Source organism: Mustela lutreola, chromosome 12 (assembly GCF_030435805.1).
Source record: "Mustela lutreola isolate mMusLut2 chromosome 12, mMusLut2.pri, whole genome shotgun sequence".
Classification (NCBI taxonomy): domain Eukaryota; kingdom Metazoa; phylum Chordata; class Mammalia; order Carnivora; family Mustelidae; genus Mustela; species Mustela lutreola.
Genome location: NC_081301.1, coordinates 43,092,163 through 43,106,700, shown reverse-complemented (window position 1 = coordinate 43,106,700; position 14,538 = coordinate 43,092,163).

Here is a 14,538-nt window from a genome sequence, read left to right as displayed (position 1 = left end):
TGAGCAGGATTTCTTTAAACTAAAATGTGTTATCTGAGGGAAATTCTCGCTAATGTCTCTTCCTTCCTCTCAGAGCTTTTCAACAAATCCAACAAGAATATTTCTTTGCTAGGATAGAACTGGTGGCTACTATCTGCATGAACCGGCTCTTCCTCAGTCAGTCACATTGCTCAGTGAGTTCCATTCCTGTTAAAACAACACCTTGTAAGTCATATGGAAAGAAGCTGCAGACTGAACAAACATGCTGAGTAATTTTACTAATGAAAATCAACATGGGAAAGTTAGCAAGTCTTTGTTTTTCCCATCCTTATCCTTCATCAATAAATAAACATGAGTTTTTGAGTCTCATTTTCACTAACTGGGGAGTCCTTGATTTTGACCACATTCTGATGGAATAATGCCATTCACACTAGAGATAAAAGACCAGTTAATAGCAGCTCCCAGGGTTCTTGCTATCTGCCTGCCAGGAAATTAGAACATTTAGACTTAAAGAAGGAGAAATCAAGATGGACTACTAGAGCATTATTGTCATCTATTTTAATATTAACAGATCTTTCATTTTATAGTATAGAATTAAGTATAAGTTTTGGATTAGGTAAATGAATTGAACAATCATGACTCCTCTACTAACTTGTTATATGACCTTGTGAAGTTCTCAGTCTCTGAATTTATTTTTTTCATCTATAAAATAAAATAATAGGGCTTAATCATAAGGTTGGGCCAAAGAGTGTGCGGAATTCAAGGCTTTTGACACAAATGGCTTTCAGAAAGGTAGCATAATAATTAGCAGTGTGCAAGAGTGCTGTTTCCCTGCACTCTTCAACACAAGTGTTATCCAGGTTGACAATGCAGTTCCTCATTTATTTTAGTTTTTTTAAATAAACCTAATTGCCTCATTACTATAATTAGAAACTTTATTGGGTTTTAATTAATATGCAGGGTATGTTTCATGCTAAAAAATTAATCTATTAATAAAAATAGAATTTAAAAATATTCATTATAAATTTGTAATAACAAAAGGTTAATGCTTGATGCTTATTTTTAAAAGATAGTAGACTATACTTTGCTGCTTCAATATCTTCTCTCATTAATATATCATAATGTGTTACTGCTCTGAAAAGCTGACTGTATAACCTTAACTGGAATAGGAAGAATCTGTGTAGAAATCTACCTGATAATAACCAGAGGTGTTCTCTTTGATAATTTTCTCTGTCCTTCTCCAGAGCAAGTACACATAAGGATAAGCTATGTTAGAGGAGAGACCATAATATCCATTAAAGAGTTCAGGGTACAAGAGAGTTTGGAGAAAGCATGAGTCCTTAAGAATTCAATGGTCTGCTACCTAAAAGAGGCTTAGACACATTAGGTAAGTCTCTCACAAGAGAAATATAAAAACTAAAATTAGATTTTCAAAATTAACTTTTGTTTTATTTCCAAATCTTTCTGTAAAACAGTATTCTTACCATGATAACAACATGGTGATACCATGGATGAAAAGCAGACTTAATCGGTTAAAATTATATTTGGCACAAGGCCAAGAAAGAACTACTACTAACCAAATTGAAATATTATCTCATTTTCTGTGTTTTCATTTTCAGTAGATAAACTTACCCTATTAGAGGAAGCCCAGACTGACATGAAAGTGAGAAAATTTGAAATAGTCCATAAGTTCAATCTGAATTTTTATCAAAGGACACTAGTTCATTTTTTAAAAGCCTCTATGTTTAATTTGCTTCTTGCTAAAGTGAACTTTCCCTTAGTTTACTGGGGTTGGGAAGGGCTGCCTTAGAGATTGCCCCACCCCATCCCCCCTGCCAAGGACAAAGCAAGTCCCTGTGTCTCAGGATTAGGGGAAATGGTTAAGAAGGAGAGGAAAAGAAAATTGCTTTTCCAGCTTCTCTAACTTCCCATGTAGCCTACAGAGAAAAGGAAGCATCCCTTGGGAGGAAATAACAAAAGTGCTAAACAGTAGATGGATGGATGAAGCCTGCATCCCTGCAGGGTACTGGAGCTCTTGCTTTTATAATGTCCCTTGGCTTGTAGTTATCAGAAGTCCAAATGGACGTTTACTACCAATTGGCCCAACCCTCCTGGGGCTTCTACCTTTGAAGATGTTCCTTGGCTCAGTTCCTTTTCTTGCCAGAAATATCAAAGTCAGTAAAGGGGGTTTGGTAAAGCTGTCAAAGTCTGGTTGCCTTGTTTCCTTTTCCAAGGGCACACTTGAGGTATCAGGTTAGACCATAAGAGATATTCACAAGAGACCTTAAGAGACAGCTAATTAGAACAAGTGTCAGGTAATAAGAGATAAAACTCTTCTTGCAAAACCACGCAAACCTATATTATCTCCAAGGTGCCACCACTTCAGCCAAAAAACAAAGTCCTCCACAAAATAAAGATTCTTTTCATTAAGCATAGATTGGAATTACTTACCAGATACTTTGATTGGGGCACCTGGGTGGCTCAGTGGGTTGAGCTTCTACCTTTGGCTCAGGTCATGATCTCAGGGTTCTGGGATCGAGCCCCGTATCGGGCTCTCCGCTCAGCAGGGAGCCTGCTTCCCCCTCTCTCTCTGCCTGCCTCTCTGCCTACTTGTGATCTCTCTCTCTCTGTTAAATAAATAAAATCTTTTTAAAAATACTCTGATTTGTCAGATGTTTGATTCTTAAAATATTTCATGACCGTCCTGTGTACTGCCATCAACAAGCATGGCAGGTATTGATGCCATATTTGCTTAATTATCTTCTCAGTAAGAATTAGAGTATGATCTGATGAAAAGAATCTTTATCTATCTATTTAATAAAGATTTTATTTGAGAGAGAATGTGCATGCGTAGGGTTGGGGGAGGAGCAAGGGGAGAGGGAGAAGCAGACACCCCACTGGGCAGAGAGTCCTGTGCCATGTGGGACTCGATCCCAGGACCCTAGGGTCATGACCAGAGCCAAAGGCAGATTTTCAACCGACTGAGCTACCCAGGAACCCCTAAAAAGAATCTTTAAAAGAATTTTTTGGCTTAATTGTCTGAAATTCATACCAAGTTAATGCTTTGATATTGTGTGATCACAGCCTCATAAATTTTAATGTAAACAAAAAGGATATTTCCAAATGATGAGAGGAAACTTAACACTAACACCCCAGTTAAGGAAAAGTCCCTGGGATTTCAGCTACCACATGGGTTAGACCCTTTGCCATCTCTTGTAATAATCTGAGTTTCTTTCTTTTTCGTTCATTATGATGAAAGCATCCATGACACAAATAATAGTTCTTTAGCTTTTTTTTTTTCTTTTTATTTATTTATTTGACAGAGATCACAAGTAGGCAGAGAGGCAGGCAGAGAGAGAGATGGCGAAGCAGGCTCCCCAGCGAGCAGAGAGCTGATACGGGGCTCAATCCCAGGACCCCGGAACCATGACCTGAGCCAAAGGCAGAGGCTTTAACCAACTGAGCCACCCAGGCGCCCCTCTTTAAGCCTTCTTCATTGAAAGACTTTTGTAAATCGAATTACTGCAAAGATTTCTCTTACTTACTGGAAAAGATCCATCCGTTCATAATACTCAAGCTAGTCACATAGTTGCCATGGCTCTTTGCTTTACCACCTCACTCCTCTGCTTGTACATAATTACAGAAACAACTGAAAGGGCATGGGACCTTTGAGTTTGGAAGTTCTTCATATGCAGCTCCAATAGCTGACAGCCTTTTGGCAACTTGTTCCAGTCTCCCCGAACCTATTCGCAGGGTTATTATAAGATTCCTATGCAATTAAGGTGTGTGAAATCGCTTTAACATGTAGAATGCCATGTAAGGAAAGTAGTAGTTTCTATATTTCTTAAACTTGTTCTCATCCCCACTGCCTGCACACATACATCTTCATCAGTACCCATTTTTCCCTCTCAGAAGCACACATGTTCCATCTAAGAAGCAAATGTCTTAGGAGCATAGTTTCTAAGTCCTAAAAGAAGGTCCCTCTCTGTCCAAGGCTAACTCCTCCTCTGGTGCTTATCCTGTCCACTGCAGATTACTTATGAATCTTTCTTAATCTTCTATCATCCCATTTCTCCTGTGGTTTTAGTCATTTCTCCATTGATTTGATCATCTCAGTATAGAAATATATTCATCTTCTTCCCATTACTTTCACATTCATTGTCTGTAAAAGACTGATCTACTTCACGCCCTGGTCTCTTCCCACCAAACACTGTTCAATAATGCACTAAAACTGCTTCGTTAACACAACTGATACCTTGATTACCAAAACTAATGGACTCCTTTGTGTTGTATTCTAGTAAAATTTTTGTGTAGGTTTTAAAATTATTAACCACTCTTTCTTTCTTCATTTGCATTTTATTACCTCTCTTTCACTTAATTCCTCTACCTTTTTGTCCACTCTTCAGTCTTTCCTAGGCATTTCCTCTTTTTGGTTCTACAAGAGGCTTAGAGAATATTAGCTTGCCAAATGAAATAGTTTTCCCCTTGGCTATTGGAATTGTTTCAAAGATCCCTATGTGATAGGCTAATTTGATACTATGATAGTGAATTCATGATTGGGATTACTATATAATGAAAACTGGACCATGACTGCTTATTTTCCATAGACTTCAAAAGTGTCACTAGATATGGGTAATTTTTAGTAACCACTAACATGAAATTAGTTTAAGCCTCATGTAAAGGTATGAAAAGCTACAGTAGCAGAAATATAAGCCCAAAAAACCTCCATTATTAAACATTTCCTGAATACTAGTTGTGTAATTACCAAGTACCAGGGTCACTTAAGCATCTTGTCTTCATCTGATATTGCTAGACCACAAGTATTTTCTCCTTCCCTCTTTAAGGCAGGTTAGTAAAAATAATTTCTTATTTCTACTGAACTATGACATTTTTCATCACATTGTGGGCTTCCTGAGGTCAGGGATGATGTCTTAGTCATCTGTGTCTTCTCTGCCAAGCAGACTACTTGACATGTAAATTCACAGTGAGAGCTTACTGAGTTAAATTTGTTTGGATATGATAGACTAAACCAAATTAAAATGGCATGGGAGATGCTTTGGAAAGTGGTTTGGAACTTTCTTAAAAAGTTAAGCATAGATCACCATATGACTTAAAAATTCCGCTTGTAATTGTATACCAGGGAGGTGAAACCTATTCACACCAAAACTTAAACGTGGATATCCATAGCAGCATTATTCATAATATTCTAAACGTAGAAATAGTCCAGGGGCGCCTGGGTGGCTCAGTGGGTTAAAGCCTCTGCCTTTAGCTCAGGTCATGATCCCAGGGTCCTGGAATTGAGCCCCGCATCTGGCTCTCTGCACAGCAGGGAGCCTGCTTCCCTTCCTCTCTCTGTCTGCCTGTCTGCCTACTTGTGATCTCTGTCTGTCAAATAAATAAATAAAAATCTTTAATAAAAAAATAATAAAAGTAGAAATAGTCCAAATGTCCATCAGCTGGTGAATGGCTAAATAAAATATGGTATGTGTACACACACACACACACACAAACATTATTCAGCCATAAAAAGGAGTGAAGTACCAACATATGCTAAAACATGATGAGCCTTGAAAACATGCTGAGTGAAAGAAGCCAGTCATAAAGGGTATAGAATTTTGTACGATTTTATTTATATGAAATATCCAGAATAGATAAATTAATAGAGACAGAAGGTATATTAGTGGTTGCCTATTGATGAGAAGAGTTGAGGCAGTAATAATAAAGGTGCAATATTTATTTGGGGGTGATGAAAATATTCTAAAACTGACCGAAGTGATGTATGTACAACTCTGAACATTTTTAAAAAATTTAATCATACACTTTAAATGGATTTTATGATATATGAATTACATCTCACTTTAAAAAAGAACACTAAGGGGCACCTGGGTGGCTCAGTTGGTTAAGCATTTGACTTTAGGTCGGGTCATCATCTTGGGGTCATTGGGCCAAGCCCTGTGTCGGGCTCCCTGCTCATCGAGGAATCTGTCTCCCCTTCTCTCCCTACCTACCTCTGCCCCTCCCCTCATGCTTGCTTGTGCACGTTCTCTCTCTCAAATAAATAATAAATAACGCTAAGAAGAGTTAGGAAACTACATATAAATCATAAATCTAGACTTTGGTTAATGTGGAAGAGACTTTACATGAAATTACTCATTTTTAAAAAAAATTTTTATTTGAGGGGTGCCTGGGTGGCTCAGTGGGTTAGAGCCTCTGCCTTCGGTTCAGGTCATGATCCCGTAGTCCTGGGATCGAGCCCCGCATTGGGCTCTCTGCTCAGCGGGGAGCCTGCTTCCTCCTCTCTCTCTGCCTGCCTCTCTGCCTCCTTGTGATCTCTGTCTGTCAAATAAATAAATATTTTTAAAAAAATTTTTATTTGAGAGAGAGCGCACAAGCAAGGGGAGTGGCAGACAGAAGGAGAGGGAGAAGCAGGACTCCCCACTGAGCAGGGAACCTGATGTAGGGCACAATCCCAGGATCCTGGGTTCATGATCTGAGCTGAAGGCAGGCAGATGCTTAACTGACTGAGCCACCCAGGTGCCCCAGTATTACTCATTGTTTTAAAAAATGAAAATATGTGGGAGTTGTATACAGTTACTCAAGAGCTCTTTGAACATTCTCTTGGATTCTGCTCAGAAACAGAAATGTTTAAAACCCTATTTTTCGGGGTGCCTGGGTGCCTCAGTGGGTTAAAGCCTCTGCCTTCGGCTCAGGTCACGATCTCAGGGTCCTGGGATAGAGCCCCGCATCAGTCTCTGCTCAGTGGGGAGCCTGCTTCCTCCTCTCTCTCTCTCCCTGCCTCTCTGCCTACTTGTGATCTCTGTCAAATAAATAAAATATTAAAAAAAAAAAAACAACTATTTTTTTTCCCCTAGCATCACTACTATAATCCAAATGGAGCTTTCTAAAGCTTATTCAAAGATAGGCCAGATTTCTGTTCCTCTGGGGATGTTTAGATAGATAGATAGAAACAAAGAGAGCTGATTACACTTGTTGGAGAAAAATAAAAGTACAAAACTTGCCCTTCTGTAAATTGAGAAAAGAGTTCTTTTTTTGTGGAGTATTGGGATGGGTGAGAATTTTGGTAACTTTTCTATCATAATACTTCTGACATTTGCAGCAATTGATTCAGTTTTCCTTTTTTCTCTTACTGTGGCTGAGGCAGCATCTGTTGAAATTCATCATTTAAGCTTGCCTTTGCTTCCTAGCTGTTTTTTGAGGGTCAATGATTTGTTATTTCTAGGCAGGATTTTTTTTTCCAATGGGCAGACTGTTTCTTCTCTAAGAATGTATACAAAGAAAAGTAAGTATGAAGGCACTGGAACTGTCTGGGTGCAGACTTAGAGCCACTGTACAACTTGTACATTTTAACACCATGTCAGTCATTTTATGTCTGTGGAGCTGCTATTGGAAAATGGGGGACATAGCTGTCTACTTCTTGAGAAAGAGCTAGGAATTAAATAGATAATGCTTTAAAAATATTTTGAATTAAAGATATATATGTATAAAGATATATATGTATGTATATTAGAAATTAGAAAGCTTCATCCTTGAATAGACATGTGTGAGTGACATAGTCTGTGTGTCTATATATATATGTATACATATATACACACATATATGTATATATAATATGTGTATATATAAAATATATTTAGATTTTATTTTTATATTTTGTACAATATTTTGCATATTTGTACAGTATATATACACTTACATATCTATGTGTGTATATATGTATACATATATACATGTCTATATATATAGACACATATGTATATATATATACATGTCTGAGTGACTTAAAAGTGTATGTGTCTATATATATCTATATATATAGACATGTATTTGACTATACAAATATAGGTCAGGTCATCATCTTGGAGTCTTGGGGTCAAAACCCTGTGTCGGACTCCCTGCTCATCGAGGAGTCTGCTTGTCTCCCTCTCTCTCTCTCTACCTACCTCTGTCCCTCCCCTCACTCATGCTTGCTTGTGTACTCTCTCTCTCAAATAAATAGTAACACTAAGAAGAGTTAGGAAACTACATATAACATACATATAGGAAACTACATATACATATATATAGATACATATATATGTATACATATATATATATATATATATATATAGACACACACACTATAAATCATTCACACATGTCTATTCAGGTATGAAGTTTTCTAATTTTGTAGGAGGAAATACTGTCCTGCAGATTTAGAACAGGATGTCCGATAGAAATACAGTATGAAGTACAAATGTGACCCAGAATTTTAATTTTCTAGTACCCACATTAAAAAATGGAAAAAGAAACAGTTGAAATTCATTTTAATATATTTTATTTAACTCAATATATTCAAAATACCATATTAATGTGTAATTAACAAAACAAGTTATTGAGATATTTTATGCTGCTTTTTCTGTTCTAAATCTTTGCATTTTTATAGTATATTTTACACTTAATTGCTCAGTTTGGACTGGCCACATTTCAAGTTCTCAATAGCAAAATATCAATAGTGACTACCAATTGGACAGCATAGATTTAGAATTTAGAAATTTTTATTCTGATTATAGCAAGGGGATGAGCCTTAGGAGGAAGCCAAATGGCAGTTTTGTTAAATAAAGTAAAATTGTTTTATAAGGAGAGAAAAAAAAATTTTCCTATGTGAGATTATAATCTAAAGTAGGACTTTCTGTATTCTTTTTGATTAGTCTTGTTACTTTTACAAACCTATTTTCTTTAAAAAGTAATTTTAATTGGCCCAATAAAGAAAAAAAATAAATGTGGTAGTTAGGGATATTTTAGATACTTTCTTCTGAATGGACCTCTGAAAGAATCAGACTGGCCAGATCTTCTTAATTTCAGGAACTGAAAATATCAGAGGATTTGTGAATTGTGCTTACATTTAATAACTCCAATACTAAGAAACATTGTATAGCTATATAATATATGAATTAGTTATATATAATAGTATATTATTTATATATAACATATGCTAGTTATATATAGCTATAGTATTTTATATCCATTTATATGATGCAATTATCAGTAATATTTTCTTCATTTATTTCTGTATCTAAATAGTAAACTTTAATTGCATGATTTGGAAAGCTTTGAATTACAGTGTTGCTCTAAGAAAGCCTCTGAGACCTCCTTTGGAAAAAAATCAATGCAGGAATGTTTTTCTAGTCTCTCCTCCTATGCCCCCATATCCATTGTCAAAGATAACATATTGATAAGTCTATTTGACTAATAAGTATACCCTTTTATTTAAAATAATACTACATTGCGGGGTGGTTGAGCATAGACCTCTTGATCTCAACTCTGGTCTTGATCTCGGGATCCTGAGTACAAGCCCCACATTGGGCCCCATGCTGGGTTTGGGACTTACTTAAAAATAAAATAAAATAAAATAAAATAAAACTTATATTGGGAACTAATAGAAGTTTAGATGTAGCTACAAACAGTTCTCAATAGGGATTTACTTTAACCTGAATTTTGACGCTTAGTGAATTATCAAATATTGTTATGTAACAATGTTTAAATGTTTAAAGTAGGCTGGGTCACACAAATAAACTTAAATTACATTCTGCTACTCTTGAGCTCTGCATGAAACTCTCTCTGCCTCATTTTGAGCCACACTCCCTCTCCCCAGGCCTTCCTCTCAACCTCACAGATCTCTGGCACTAGTATCTGCAGAGGAAGGAGTGGGGATGAAGGCAAGTGGATTAAAACAATGGGGAAGGGAAGAAGACAGAGTAGGCAAAGTACCTTGTGACCTTAAAATAATGAGCTGTGTTTTCCTGTGTGTCTGGTATACTGTCTCTAAAGACAATTCCAAAAAAGAAGCTATAAAAATGTTTAGAATAAAGATAACATCCTTGGGCTAAGAGCCTGCCCTACCAAGTTTGCTACTATGAAGCTCGTCACGTTTTTTAATGTAACTGAAAAGCAGATTTTAGTGTTTGAAAGGTGAGGAATGGGAATGAGGTGAGGTTAGTCTTGTTGTTAGTCTACAATCTTTTCAAAGAATGACAAGAAAAGTAGTATTTGCCCCCGTTCCCATCTGTTAGAAAAAATAACCAGGACTTCTTGCTTGAAAGAGAAGTTAGTTTCCAGGTTTATTGACTCAGGTAAAACTGTCATGTGCCTCTAAATTTTTCAGGTTTTTTTACATTGAAGCAACAAATAATGAATGAGCAAAGAGTGAAAATTTCAATGCAAGTAAGATTTCTAAATAACTGTGGTGCACAGAATATTGCCTCCCAAAGATGTTCACATCCTAAATCCCACAATCTGTGAATCTGTGCCTTAAATGGCGATTAAATGTGATTAAATTAAGGATCTTGAGATGGGAAGATTATTCTGGATTAGCTGGCTGTGCCCGACGTAATCACAAACATCCCTTTAAAAAGCAAGAGGGTCAAAGCCGCGGAGATAAAATTTTGAGGAATAGAATCAAAATTTAGAATGATATAATTTGAAGATGGAAGAAGGGCTATAAGCCATGAAATGTAGCAGCTTCTAAAAGCTGGGAAAAGAAAGGAAACCAGGGCGCCTGGGTGGCTCAGTGGTTGGGCCGCTGCCTTCGGCTCGGGTCATGGTCTCGGGGTCCTGGGATCGAGTCCTGCATCGGGCTCTCTGCTCGGCGGGGAGCCTGCTTCCTCCTCTCTCTCTCTCTGCCTGCCTCTCTGCCTACTTGTGATTTCTCTCTGTCGAATAAATAAATAAAATCTTTAAAAAAAAAAAAAAAAAAAAAAGGAAACCATCTCCCCTAGAGTCTTTAGAAATATTTTAGCTACAGATCTCTCAGACTTGTGATTTACAAAACTGTAAGGATAATAAATTTGTGTTTCTTTAGGCCACCAAGTTTGTGGTAATTTATTACAGTAGCAATATATACAACATAAGCCTCAACCATCTGCAATGAATTTTTATCAACTATAGTTTCTGTCCTTGCATTTATTTATCATAATTTCACTGGCAATAACAGGAACTACTAATGTATGAAGTACATCATGGTGAAAGCAAATCCTACCCATACATATAAAGGCAACTATACCAGCAAGTAAGGCTGCCTATTTCCATTTATCAAATTCATTCAGCTAATATATATTGAATAAAAAAGTGACCAAGACCAGCAAAATTCCTGCCCAGATGGAGCCTGCATTCTAATGCAGGAGACAGACAATAACCAAACAGTGCTGTTTCATATGATGATAAATTTTCTTTGTAAATGCAAATACTGGCTGATTTTGAAAAAGTAAACAAAGTGTCTCTTTGTAAACCCAGCTGCTGAGTTCATGAATTCTTTACTACTTAGGACGTTTTTCTTGAGGAGGTGCCTGGGTGGCTCAGTGGGTTAAAGCCTCTGCCTTCAGCTCAGGTCATGATCCCAGGATCCTGGGATCGAGCCCTGCATCGGGCTCCTGCTTCCTCCTCTCTCTCTCTGCCTGCCTCTCTGCGTACTTGTGATCTCTGTCAAATGAATAAATAAAAAATCTTAAAAAAATTTTAAAAAAAAGACGTTTTTCTTGAGGCATTCAAGTAAAGCCTCCAGGAGTTCCTTAAGACCTGGCATCCCATCTGTTCCATACCAATGTTCTCACATTTTATGGGATAATCACTTTCTAAAGAAGACATAAATGAATTTAATAGCCTCTGTCCTGATAATCCACCTCTAGCCTTAATGCCATGTTCTGGCCAACATCGCAGAATAACCCAGGACTGCTGAGTCTCAAGTTGGCTCCAGAATCTTTATATAAGACTGTTTTAGGGATGGTAATTTCACTGAAAGTTTGGTTAGGAAACTCGTCTTAAACCTCTGTTGGATAGAAAGCACACCTTTTATTTGCAGAATAGTAATGTAGGGTAGGGGGTGAAATTCAAAAGCATCCCCTAAGCCAGGTATTGCTACTGCGCTGTAAGACTGGTAAGTAGAAAGTTAAAGAAATCCAGTCACGGCCATGGGCAACTAGGGAAGTCTGAATCAAAACAAGAAAAGACTGAAGTCAAGGAAATCAAAATCAAGAAGCTTGGTTAACTAGAAATATGGTGGACACCAACTAAGCTCTGTTAATGTTCTGCCTTTGTGTTACCTGGGAGTAGAGCACCTCCTAACAAGATGTAGAAATACAGTATTCTTACCTTTATGCCTGACGTCATTAACCAGTAATTGTTCCAGCTGACTGTAAGTGACATTTAATGGAACTGCACAGGGAGTTTCATACTATCTGTGTTTTTGCCCTACCTGCCCTGAGCAGGTAGTAAGTTTACATGCAAAAACAGATTTAAGAGACAGCCTTCATTCTTTCTCTTACACCTTATATTTGATTCAACAGCAGCTTCTAAAACATCACCTGATTAATCTACTTTTTCCCATTTCTTTTATTATAATCCTAGTTGAAGCCACCATTGCATTTTTTTCTTGGACCTTAACTGATCTCTTGCCTCTCTACAATCCATTCTTTAAGAGCAGCCATGGTAATACTTTTTATTTTATTGAAAAATATAAGAAGTTGAGTAAATATAAAGAATTTTACAATAGTTGTCAGTATACTCACCAGAATTAACAAGTTAATATGTTGTCATTACAGATATGAATGGAATTTGAAATATAATAGAAATAGATATTACAAGAAAGGTGATGTCTTTTTCATTCCTTTTGTCATTTCCATAGCCCAGAACTAATCATCCCCTTAAATTTGGTGTTTATCCTTTCAGGCTGTTTTTACATTTTTATTCCATGTAAATAGTTATAAACAAAAGAATAGTATTCTGTATTCTTAAAAATTTTACATGAAAATATTATTGTGGACCTTCTTTTTCCCATTAAACATTGCTTTGTTGAAAGCTATCTCTATTGATTTTTTTTTTAAGATTTTATTTATTTGACAGAGATCACAAGTTGGCAGAGAGGCAGGCAGAGAGAGAGGAGGAAGCAGGCTCCCTGATGAACACAGAGCCCAATGTGGGGGTTCGATCCCAGGAGCCCGAGATCATGACCTGAACCGAAGGCAGAGGCTTTAACCCACTGAGCCACCCAGGTGTCCCTTAAACTTGAATTTTTTTTAAATTGTTGTCTTAATGGTATTTCTGTGATTACTAGTGAGCTCAATTATCTTTTGTTCTAACTATTGGACATTAATTTTTCTTTTGTGCATTACCTGTTTATATCTGTTGCCTATTACTGATTTGGATCCTAATAATTTATATTTTATATATACCTTATCTTTCACTTTAATCAAAGTGATATTTTAAAAATGCAAATTAGATCATAATCTTCCCCAGCTTAAAATCTCCAGTGATTTCTCACTGCTAAATACTTTGCAAGTCAATTCTTTGTGATCTTGGAGATCATGATCTTGGGGAACTTCTGGCTAGATTGCCCTATCCCCCTCTATTAACTTTCTCTTTTTTGCAGTTATATTTCTATCTCTTCCTGGTATGTTCTTAAGTGTTTGATTAAGGTTGCCTCCACCCTCCAGCCTAGAAACTGAGCTCCATAACAGAAGAGACTTGGTCTGTCTTTTTTACTATAGTATCCAGCAGTGCCTTAAGAAATGTTAGTAGGCACTTGTGTTTTTGTTAACAAACATAAAACGACCCTACTATAAATCCTGTGCTATTGGTAGTATATATCTGTATATAATAGAATGTGGACCCATTCATTCTCAAAAAGCCTGGAATAATGCTTAGTGCATAGGTACCTGGTAGGTACTCAACAGATACTTTTAAATAAATTAGTGATTATTTTTATCATTGCCATAAAATCCTGTATTGAGAAACTTATGCTTAGTGTTGGATAGTCCAAATTTTTTTTTTGGATAGTTGGCAAAACTATCCAAACTATCCAACACTCATCATAGAATTTTTCTTTATGGTCTTTTCTTTCTAGGTATACCACATATCAAAGAAACCCTTTTCAAGAGAAGAAAGGGTTACAATACAGAGGAAATCTGGTTTCAGAACAATGGGGAACTAATATAGAATACTAGTTAAGAGAATGAATTCTGGAGCCATGCAAATACAAGTTTTAATCCTGCCTGCCACTTGCTAGCTGGGTAACCCTCACTACCTACCTGCCTTTTCTAATTCTCAGTTTTAGTAACCACAAAATAAAGAATATAATGTCTCCCTCATAGCATATAGATGAGGTGAACTAATAAGGTAAAGTAACTGCACAATGCCTGCCACCAAAAATGTTCAAGAAATTGTAGCAGTTAATATCATCAAATGGAAGTTACTATATATTCCCAAATATTCTAAAATGGAAATAGAGAGATTTTAAGTTTTAATGGCATTTTAAAATTACATTAAGGTTACAATGTCCTAAGGAATATTTTTTCATTATGAGAACCAGTTGCCTCAGGTGATTTATTCCTATCTTTACTTCTGGTCTCCATCGATGAATTATTACAGATCTGTGCAAATTTCAAATATTACTGCCTAAGCCTTTTATTTATAAAAATGTTCATTTATTAATATATATGTATAAAATTTTAGATAATACATAAATATGAACACATCTTTAGTAGTGACTTTTTTAAAATATCATCTCTC